Genomic DNA, 9,338 nt, shown 5'->3' with positions numbered 1-9,338 from the left:
TCCAAGTCATTAATAAAAATTATGAACAGCAGAGGACCCAGAACTGATCCCTGCGGAACTCTACTTGTAACTGGGCTCCAGGCTGAATATTGGCCATCTACCACCACTCTCTGCCTTCGACCGGTTAGCCAGTTTTCTATCCAATTGGCCAAATTTCCCTCTATCCCATGCCTCCTGACTTTCCGCATGAGCTTACCATGGGGAACCTTATCAAATGCCTTACTAAAATCCATGTACGCTACATCCACTGCTCTACCCTCATCCACATGCTTGGTCACCTCCTCAAAGAATTCAATAAGACTTGTAAGGCAAGACCTACCCCTCACAAATCCATGCTGGCTGTCCCTAATCAAGCAGTGCCTTTCCAGATACTCATTTGGGAAAATAGAATTAAGTATTTGCAAACCTCCTATTTGCCAAAGCTACCTTATGTCCCTTTCGTGCCCACCTGATTTCCCTCTTAAGTATACTCCTACTTTCTTTATACTCTAAGGATTCACTCGATCTATCCTGTCTATATCTGACATATGCTTCATAGCCATACGCGGGTGTTAAGATGATTGTCCGGTCTGATGAAGATGGCAGCATGTGAATGCGCTCAGAGCATCTACACACACACACACACACACCTACCTATCTGTGCCCTTGGGTTTTAGTTTCTCCTATTAGTGGAAACATCTTCTCCATATCCATTCTTTCCAGGCCTCTCAGTATTCAAATCAGATCCCCATCTTAACATTATAAACTCCAAGTATAGACCCACAGTCCTCAACTATTCCTTCTATGCCAAGCCCTTCGTCCCAAGATCATTCTTATGAACGCCATCTGGACCCCTTCCAAGGTCAGCACGTTCTTCCTTAGATACAGGGCCCGAAACTGCTCACAATGTTCCAAATGTGGTCTGACGTGACCTCTATACAGCCTCAGCAGTACATCTCTTGTTCTCCATCCCTCTTAGCTGCATTTGCCCTATTATTGAACATGCATGTTTGACCTTAACAGAATCTGAATCTAGGAACTCCAAGTCCCTTTGTGGTTCAGATTTCCAAAGCCTTTCCCCGTTTAGAAAATAATCTAATCCTTTATTCTTCCGACCAAAACGGATAACCTCCTATTTTCCCACATTGTATTCCATTGCCACTTCATTGCTGACTCTCCTATCCCATCCAAGTCCTTCTGCAGCCTCCCCAATTCCTCAACACTACTTGCCCTCGGCTCCTTTGTCCAGGCATGAATAACATGAATAGTTGTGGTCCTAACACTGAACCCTGTGGAACTCTACTAGTCACTGGCTGCCATTCTGAAAAAGACCCCTTTAATCCACTCTCTGCCTTCTGCCACTTAACTAATCCTTTACTCATGCACTACCTTGCCCCTAACACCATGGGCCCTTATTTTATTTAGCAGCCTCCTATGTGGCACCTTGTCAAAGGCCTTCTGGAGATCCAAACTGATCATGTCTATGGGTTCTACTTTGTCTAACTGGCTTGTTACCTACTCAAAGAATTCCAACAGATCTGTCAGGCAAGATCTCCCCTTGAAGAAGTTGACTCAGTCCTACCTTCCTGTGCACTTCCAAGTATTCCACAATCTCATCCTTAATAATGGACTCTATAATCTTACAAATGATCAAGGTCAGGCTATCTGGCCGATAAACTCCCGTCTTCTGCTTCTCTCCCTTCTTAAATATGGATTACATTAATCCTCTGGGACCCTCCCTGACTCCAGTGAGTGCTGAAAGATCACCACCAATGCCTCCACCATCTCCTTAGCTATCTCCTTCAGAACCCTGGGTGTAGTCCATCTGCTGCACTGATGTATCCTCCTTCAGACCTTTCAGCTTCCCAGCACCTGCTACTGAGTGATGGCCACTCTCTTGACGTTCTGGTGTCATCCACTGTGAAAACTGATGCAAAGTACCTATTCCGTTCCTCCGCCATTTCTTTTTTTCCCCATTGCTAATTCAACAGCCTCATTTTCCAATGGTCCAACGCTCACTTTCCTTTTTATTAAAAACCTTTCAGGTATCTAAAAAAAACTCCTGCAATTATCTGTTACATTACTTGTTAACTTACTCTCATATTTCATCCCCTCTTCCCATTGCTTTTCTAGATGTCCTCTGCTGATTTTTGAAGGATTCCCAATCCTCTGGCTTCCCAATAATCTTCACCATCTTGTATGGTTTTTTCTTTTGCTTTCAGGCAGTCCCTTGTCAGCCATGGTTGCCTCATCTTCCCTTACCACAGTGCAACAACCCAATTAGCACAACCAATTATTGGTTGCCTGTACAAGGCCACAAAATTGTGTGGTTTCCAGAAATGGTTTGGTGAAATGACATAGTGCCAGGAAAAAAAACATGTTTTATTAATGCATAGGTAAATTAAGAATGATAACAAGACTATGATTTATAATAAATCCAAGCTTTCCTGATCATTCTTCAATACTGGTAGAATAATTCTCTAACTATGAACAGTGTCTATTAAAATCAACATGGTGGCTCAGTGGTGAGTACTGCTGCCTCACAGTGTGAGGGGCCTGGGTTTGACTCCAGCCTTGGGTGACTGTCTGAGTGGAGTTTTTACATTCTCCCCACATCTGTGTGGATTTCCTCCCACAGCCCAAAGATGTCCAGATTAGATGGATTGGCCATGCTAAACTGCCCGTAGTGGCCAGGGATGTGCAGGCTAGGTGCATTAGCTAGGAATGCTAGGAACCCTGGGAAATGCAGGGTTACATGGATGCTATTAGAGGGTTGGTGTGGACTTGATGGGCCAAATGGCCTGTTTCCACACTGTTAGGGATTCAATGAACATTAAAAGTTTCAAATTAAAAGCAAGGAATACTTATGATGCCCTAAAGCAACAAAACATTATTGGAGACCCACTGCAAATTAAATGGCAAGTGCTGAACCATGAGAATTAGTAGCAGGTGCACTGTTCTGTACCAACTATTCAAGTACTCAGCGCACTTCCATCAATTGTTTGACTTCCAGTCTCATGAAAGGAGTCTGCGCTCTCTTCTATCAAACCAGTTTGGCACCACTGGAGACTAGTGCAGCTGGGTGTGGAGGTGGGAAGTGAAAGGATTCCTTGTTTTCTATGACTCATTTGTCTAATTTCAAAACAGGAGAAAGTGAGGACTGCAGATGCTGGAGATCAGAGCTGAAAATGTGTTGCTGGAAAAGCGCAGCAGGTCAGGCAGCATCCAAGGAACAGGATCCTGCTCCTTGGATGCTGCCTGACCTGCTGCGCTTTTCCAGCAACACATTTTCAGCTACATTTCAAAACAGCCCCCTTCATATTGATACTGTGAACATAAAGGAGTTATCACCGAAGAGACAGAAAAAGGGGGAGAATGAAAATAGTCGATTTAAATGGTAAGCATTAAGCTTTGATGCAGAACTTGGAAATATTGGAGTTGACATGGTACTGAAGACCTCGCTTTAACTATAGTCTCTGTTTTAATGGTGGGTTAAAGGAGAGGGGTCTCAGGGAACACAAAGCATAGAGGTGCTGATGCTGTGCAAAAGCCAGGGGAAGGGGGTTTAGAAAATGCAGATATTTGAGCAATTTGAAGAAAACTGTTGGGACACCAGGCCTTTCAGTGAAAAACTGACCCTGCTGAGCAAAGCCGGGCCATCTGGTCACCATAACTGAAGGACATTGAACAGGGTGCTCAGGAAGTAACAGGGCTCTGTGACAGAAGTAGTACATGTCCAGCAAACTACAAATGACAACCCAGTTCATCCAGTGTTGCAAAGTCACTCTACTCCAAGATCTATGCAACTTGTTTTGGATCACTGAATTATCATGGGAGGTATCCCTGTGCCTGATTAACCTTGTTTATTCCAATGAAAAAGAAGTAATTGCACACACCTAACACCACCACCTCACGATTCATGAATGTTTCTTCAGTGTGTCAATATTTCAGATTTTTTGTTATGCTGTTCAAAACATTTATGCATATTATAATTCAGATTTTATGCTTCAAATTGTTCATTTCATGGAATGAAGATCTCAAGAGGAAAACAGACAAAACGAACTTACCTTGATATAGCCACTTCAAAATCTTTCAAAGTGCATCATAGCCAATGAATTGTCTCTGAAGTGAGACAAGATGGTAACCAGCAAGACTCTGTCAACAGGAAACAAATAAAGGTGGTCAGCAGGTCGGCACTACAAGTCAGACTATCATGTGCCACATACATAACGTGGTAATCTTGTGTGGGATTGGAACAGGAATGAAAGTTGGCCAAAAGATCAGACAATTCCTGGTTCTTTTTGTGGGATCTCTTATCTCTACCTGAGGTGGCAGATGGAAAATAATGCCAATAGCAAAACAACAATCCCATTTTTCTGTACTTACATCAGACATCTTCGTATCAACCACAATTGCTGCATTTCACAGGGAATATAATCATCATTACTTATAAACAGCAAGAACAGGCACGCATTTAGTGACTATTAATAAACCTCGTCTTATCACTTACCAATCAAAGAATCTGGAATTAAAAAGGAGGACGCGCATTCTGGGGACGTATTCGAGAATTATTTTGGACAAACTCTGCACTTGTTAAAAGTCATTTGGTACTACAAAACGTGAACATTACTCGAAAAGAGAAACATCGCCAATTTTTTTTTCCCCCTGTTGCACGCATCAGGACAAGCTCAAGAAAGCCAAAATTCAACCAATCACAACTATTTATATTAAATGAGAAAATGGTGCTGATTGGATGGCAAGCTGATTCTAATTGGCCAAGACCTTTCCATGGAAACAACAGTGAGTCTGGGTTTGCCAGGCTGTGGAGGTGAAAAAGCATAAAAGGTTTGAATGTGCTTGTTTTTGTCTGAAGAAAGAATGGTTTGTTTTGTGATTACACGACTGATGTGTTGCATAAGTACTGCCTAGTGTGCCAACAGCTACACTAACAAGATAATCAGTCAAGTACCTTTATACAGGACTGCAACAAACACTACATCAGACAGATGGGCAGGAAACTAGCCACCAGGATACAGGAGCACCAACTAGCCACCAATAAACATGACCAACTATCCCTGGTATCCATACACAAAGACGAAGAGGGACATCAGTTCGATTGAGACAATACATCCATCCTGGGGCAGGCTTAACAAAGACACGCACGGAAATTTCTAGAAGCCAGGCATTCAAACCAGAACTCCATGAACAAACATATCAATTTGGAACCCAATTTACCAACCTCTCAGAAAAAGAACCAGAAATGATATCACCCACCACAACAGACCAAGACACACAAATAGCAAGCAGGACAGAACCCCAGCACCTTATCGGAGGCTCACTGATGTTACCTGGCATGGTGAGGAAAAAGTCTGAAAACAAACCCACCAGCTAGTGAGCAAACCGATAACCTGAGCCTCCACACAGGCCAGAAATACCACTCAAAGGTCCATATGACACAGTGATACTGCCCCCATTTCTGAGCCTGAAGGTCCAGGTTCAAGTTCCAATTGCCCCAAGTACGTGTTATGACATATCAGGTCACGATGATTAAAAATAACTAAAAGCAGGTCAGCGCCAGATCGGGCACTGAATAATCACTGACAGCAAAGCATAGAAGTAACCTCCCTACAGACTTGGCAAACAAAAGAATTATGTTCAAGCTTTGCACCTTTTCGGAATTATATTAGAGCTTCAGAAGGCTGCAAGTCTCGTTTCTTTCTCAATGATTCGGAGATGCCGGTGTTGGACTGGGGTGTACAAAGTTAAAAATCACACAACACCAGGTTATAGTCCAACAGGTTTAATTGGAAGCAATAGCTTTCGGAGCGACGCTCCTTCATCAGGTGGTTGTGGAGAGCACGAGCGTAACACAGAATTTACGATTTACACATGAAAGAAGTGAAACTATCACTGTATTCTAACAGATGAAAGGCTTAACAGACAATCAATTCTTCAATGTATAATTTCAGTTACATCACACTGCAAATTTTTGCTATAAATTCTGTTACGATCGAGCCCTCCACAATCACCTGATGAAGGAGCATCGCTCCAAAAGCTAGTGTGCTTCCAATTAAACCTGTTGGACTATAATCTGATGTTGTGATTTTTTACTTTCTCAATGGTATTGTTTCATCCAATCACAGTTGACCTGCCAAGCAATCAATGCCCTATTTGAAACTTGGCATTCTTGCAATAGCTGAAAATGTGTTGCTGGAAAAGCGCAGGTCAGGCAGCATCCAAGGAACAGGAGAATCGACGTTTCGGGCATAAGCCCTTCTTCAGGAATGAGGAAAGTGTGTCCAGCAGGCTAAGATAAAAGGTAGGGAGGAGGGACTTGGGGGAGGGGCTTTGGAAATGCGATAGGTGGAGGGAGGCCAAGGTGAGGGTGATAAGCCGGAGTGGGGTGGGGGGCGGAAAGGTCAGGAAGAAGATTGCAGGTTAGGAAGGCGGTGCTGAGTTCTTGCAATAGTCCTGATCAATGTCAGATAATCATTTCTCCAATATGTCTACCCTAATCTTAATTAATATTTAAGATGGAAACTCATCATTTGATAAGAACATTAATCATAAAAAAATGCCAAAAAGTACATTTGACAGTCGTTTTAATATCTAGTATTACAATTCTTATAAACTATCTCTCAGCTTCTGAAAACTTAAAAGATCGAACTACAAAAAAATAATTTGAAAGCTTGAAACAAAGGTGGCGATACAAAGGTATACACAGCCCGGAGAGATCATCGACTCTGGACCCCATGACATCTCATAGCATCAAGTCAAAAAGGGTAAAGAAATCTCCTGCTGACTACGACATACTGTCCTTCTCCAGCTGCTGACTCTATACTCCTCCAAGCTGAGCAACGCTTAGAGGAAGCGCTAATGGTGGCAAGGGCACAGAATGTACTCTGGGTGCAGGACTCAATGCCCATCACAGAGTGTGGCTGGACAGCACCAGTACTGACTGAGCTGGTCAACTTAAAAAGTCAGAGAGGTTTACAACAGTGAAACAGCCCAATTTGTCCACACCGCCCAGGTTTCACAACTAATCTGGTCCCATTTGCCGGTGTCTGGTCCATATCTCTCCATACCTATCCCATCCATGTACCTGTCCAAATGTTTCTAAAAATGGCAATTGTATTTGCCTCCACCATTATCTCTGGCAGCCTTTTCCAGGCACTCACCACTTTTTGTGAAACTCTCCCCTCCAGACCCTTTTGTATCCTTCCCCTCTCACCTTTAACCTATGCCCTCTAGTTTTAGACTCGCTTACCTTGGAGAAAATCTGTTGACTACCGACATTATCTATGCCTCACATGACTTTATAGACCTCTAGAAGGTCATCCTCAGTCTCCTGCATTCCAGGAAGAAAGGTCCCAGCTCAAACCTTCTAGCCCAGGTAACATCCTGGTAAATCTTTTCTGCACGCTTTCTTGTTTAATAATATTCTTTCTATAATCGGGCGACCAGAACTGCATGCAGTACTCCAAAAGCAGCCTTACCAATACCTTGTACAGCTGCAACAAGATGTCCCATCTCCGATACTCACTGCTCTGACCGATTCAAGCCTTCTTCACAACCCTGTCTACCGTGACTCTACTTTCAAGGAACCATGAACCTGTACCACTAGATCTCTTTGTTCTATAACACTCCCCAGGACCCTGCCATTGACTGTATACGTCCAGGACTTTGCTGCTTGTCTGGGTCTGCAGTAGGTGTGACAGAACCAACAAGGAAGGGAAAAATAAAACATACTTGACCTCATGACAAACAAAAATATAAATTGCTGGAGAAACGTAACATCCGTGAAAAGAGAGAGTTAAGGCTTTGAGTCCAGTGACTCTTCATCAGAAACTGCCTACAGTTCTCTATCTACAAGGTGCAAATTACAAGTGTGATACATGGGAGCACCATCTGTAAATTCCCCTCAAAGCCACTCACCATCCTGACTTGGATATATTGCCATTCCCTCAGTGCTATTAGCTCAAAATCCTGACATTTTCTTGCAAACAACATGACTGGTCTATCCACAGTTGTTTCTGCTATAACGCACATTTCTTCAATGCAAACTGACTATAACGCTATTGAAGAATTTAAACCATGACTTGTACAATGCAAATATTTCTTACCTGTATTGGGGATTCTGGCCCCATTGATTTAAATGGTGCTGCCAATACACTACTTTTTTTAATAGTGCAGGAGAGCATCCAAACACAACCATCACATTATATCAAGACAGACAGTACAACATATGGACTGCAGCAGTTCAAGGAGGCAGCTCACCCCCCCCCCGCCTTCTCAAGTACAACGAGGGATGGGCAATAAACACTGTCCCAGGCAGCAACACCCAACTCCCATGAGTAAATAAATAACAAAGGTATATGTTAGGAAACCACAGATGACAGAACTGGTCTGACCAGTATTCAGAGGAAAGGAGTCCACTCAAGCAACAGTATGCTCTAAAGGTTCAAGATATTTTTAGATCATGGTATTATAATCAAGTTTGAATGTTTATTGTTGCATTTTGTTTTCCATACACTGACTGAAAACCTTCCACTGGAGTTACAGGTGATTTGTGTTGGAAATCATAGCACAGGAAGGAGCACAAACCTAGGAAAACTTTCCTTTTAGCTTTTACCCACCCCAATGCCTCGAGGGTTTGAGTTAGGAGGACAGGTTGGATAGGCTGGGATGTTTTTCATTGGAGCGTGGAAGGTTGAGGGGTGACCTTATATAAGTTTATAGAATCAGAGGTATAGATAAGGTGATTGGCAGCTGCCTTCCCCTAGGTGGAGGATTTCAAGACTAAAGGGCATATTTTTAACGGGTGCGGAGAAATTTCAAGACGACACAAAGGTGCTTTTTGTTTAAACACAGAGTGGTTCGTGTGTGGAATGAACTTCCAGGGAAAGTAATGGATGTGGGTACAGCTACAACATTTAAAAGATATTTGGATAAGTACATGAATAAGAAATGTTTAGAGGGATAGAGGCCACACCCAGGCAGCTGGGACTAGTTTCCATGTTGTATGACTCTATGACAGGGGATCATTTTACAAACAAGTGTTCCAGCCGTGGACATCAGCAGCTAAAGCTCACTCACCACATGATTTTAGAGTCATAGAGTTAGAGATGTACAGCATGGAAACAGACCCTTCGGTCCAACCCGTCAATGCCAACCAGATATCCCAACCCAATCTAATCCCACCTGCCAACACCCTGCTCACATCCCTCCAAACCCTTCCTATTCATATACCCATCCAAATGTCTCTTAAATGTTGCAATTGTACCAGCCTCCACCACATCCTCTGGCAGCTTATTCCATACACGTACCACCCTCTGCATGAAAACGTTGTCCTCTTTTAT

General features: G+C 43.0%; 1 protein-coding gene across 4 annotated transcripts in view; it reads right to left on the bottom strand.

The window, feature by feature from the left end:
* fhip1aa (FHF complex subunit HOOK interacting protein 1Aa) overlaps window positions 1-9,338 on the bottom strand; it is a 195,130-nt gene that overhangs the window by 139,890 nt on the left and 45,902 nt on the right. For all 4 annotated transcript variants that reach the window (XM_043699724.1, XM_043699704.1, XM_043699695.1 and 1 more), the window contains exon 2: window positions 4,047-4,134. The gene's annotated coding sequence lies outside the window, so the exon portion shown is untranslated. The remainder of the gene's footprint in view (window positions 1-4,046; window positions 4,135-9,338) is intronic.

This window comes from Chiloscyllium plagiosum, chromosome 1 (assembly GCF_004010195.1).
Source record: "Chiloscyllium plagiosum isolate BGI_BamShark_2017 chromosome 1, ASM401019v2, whole genome shotgun sequence".
Classification (NCBI taxonomy): Eukaryota; Metazoa; Chordata; class Chondrichthyes; order Orectolobiformes; family Hemiscylliidae; genus Chiloscyllium; species Chiloscyllium plagiosum.
Note: the sequence above shows the minus strand (reverse complement) of the source record. Positions and strands in the feature narration are given on the sequence as shown.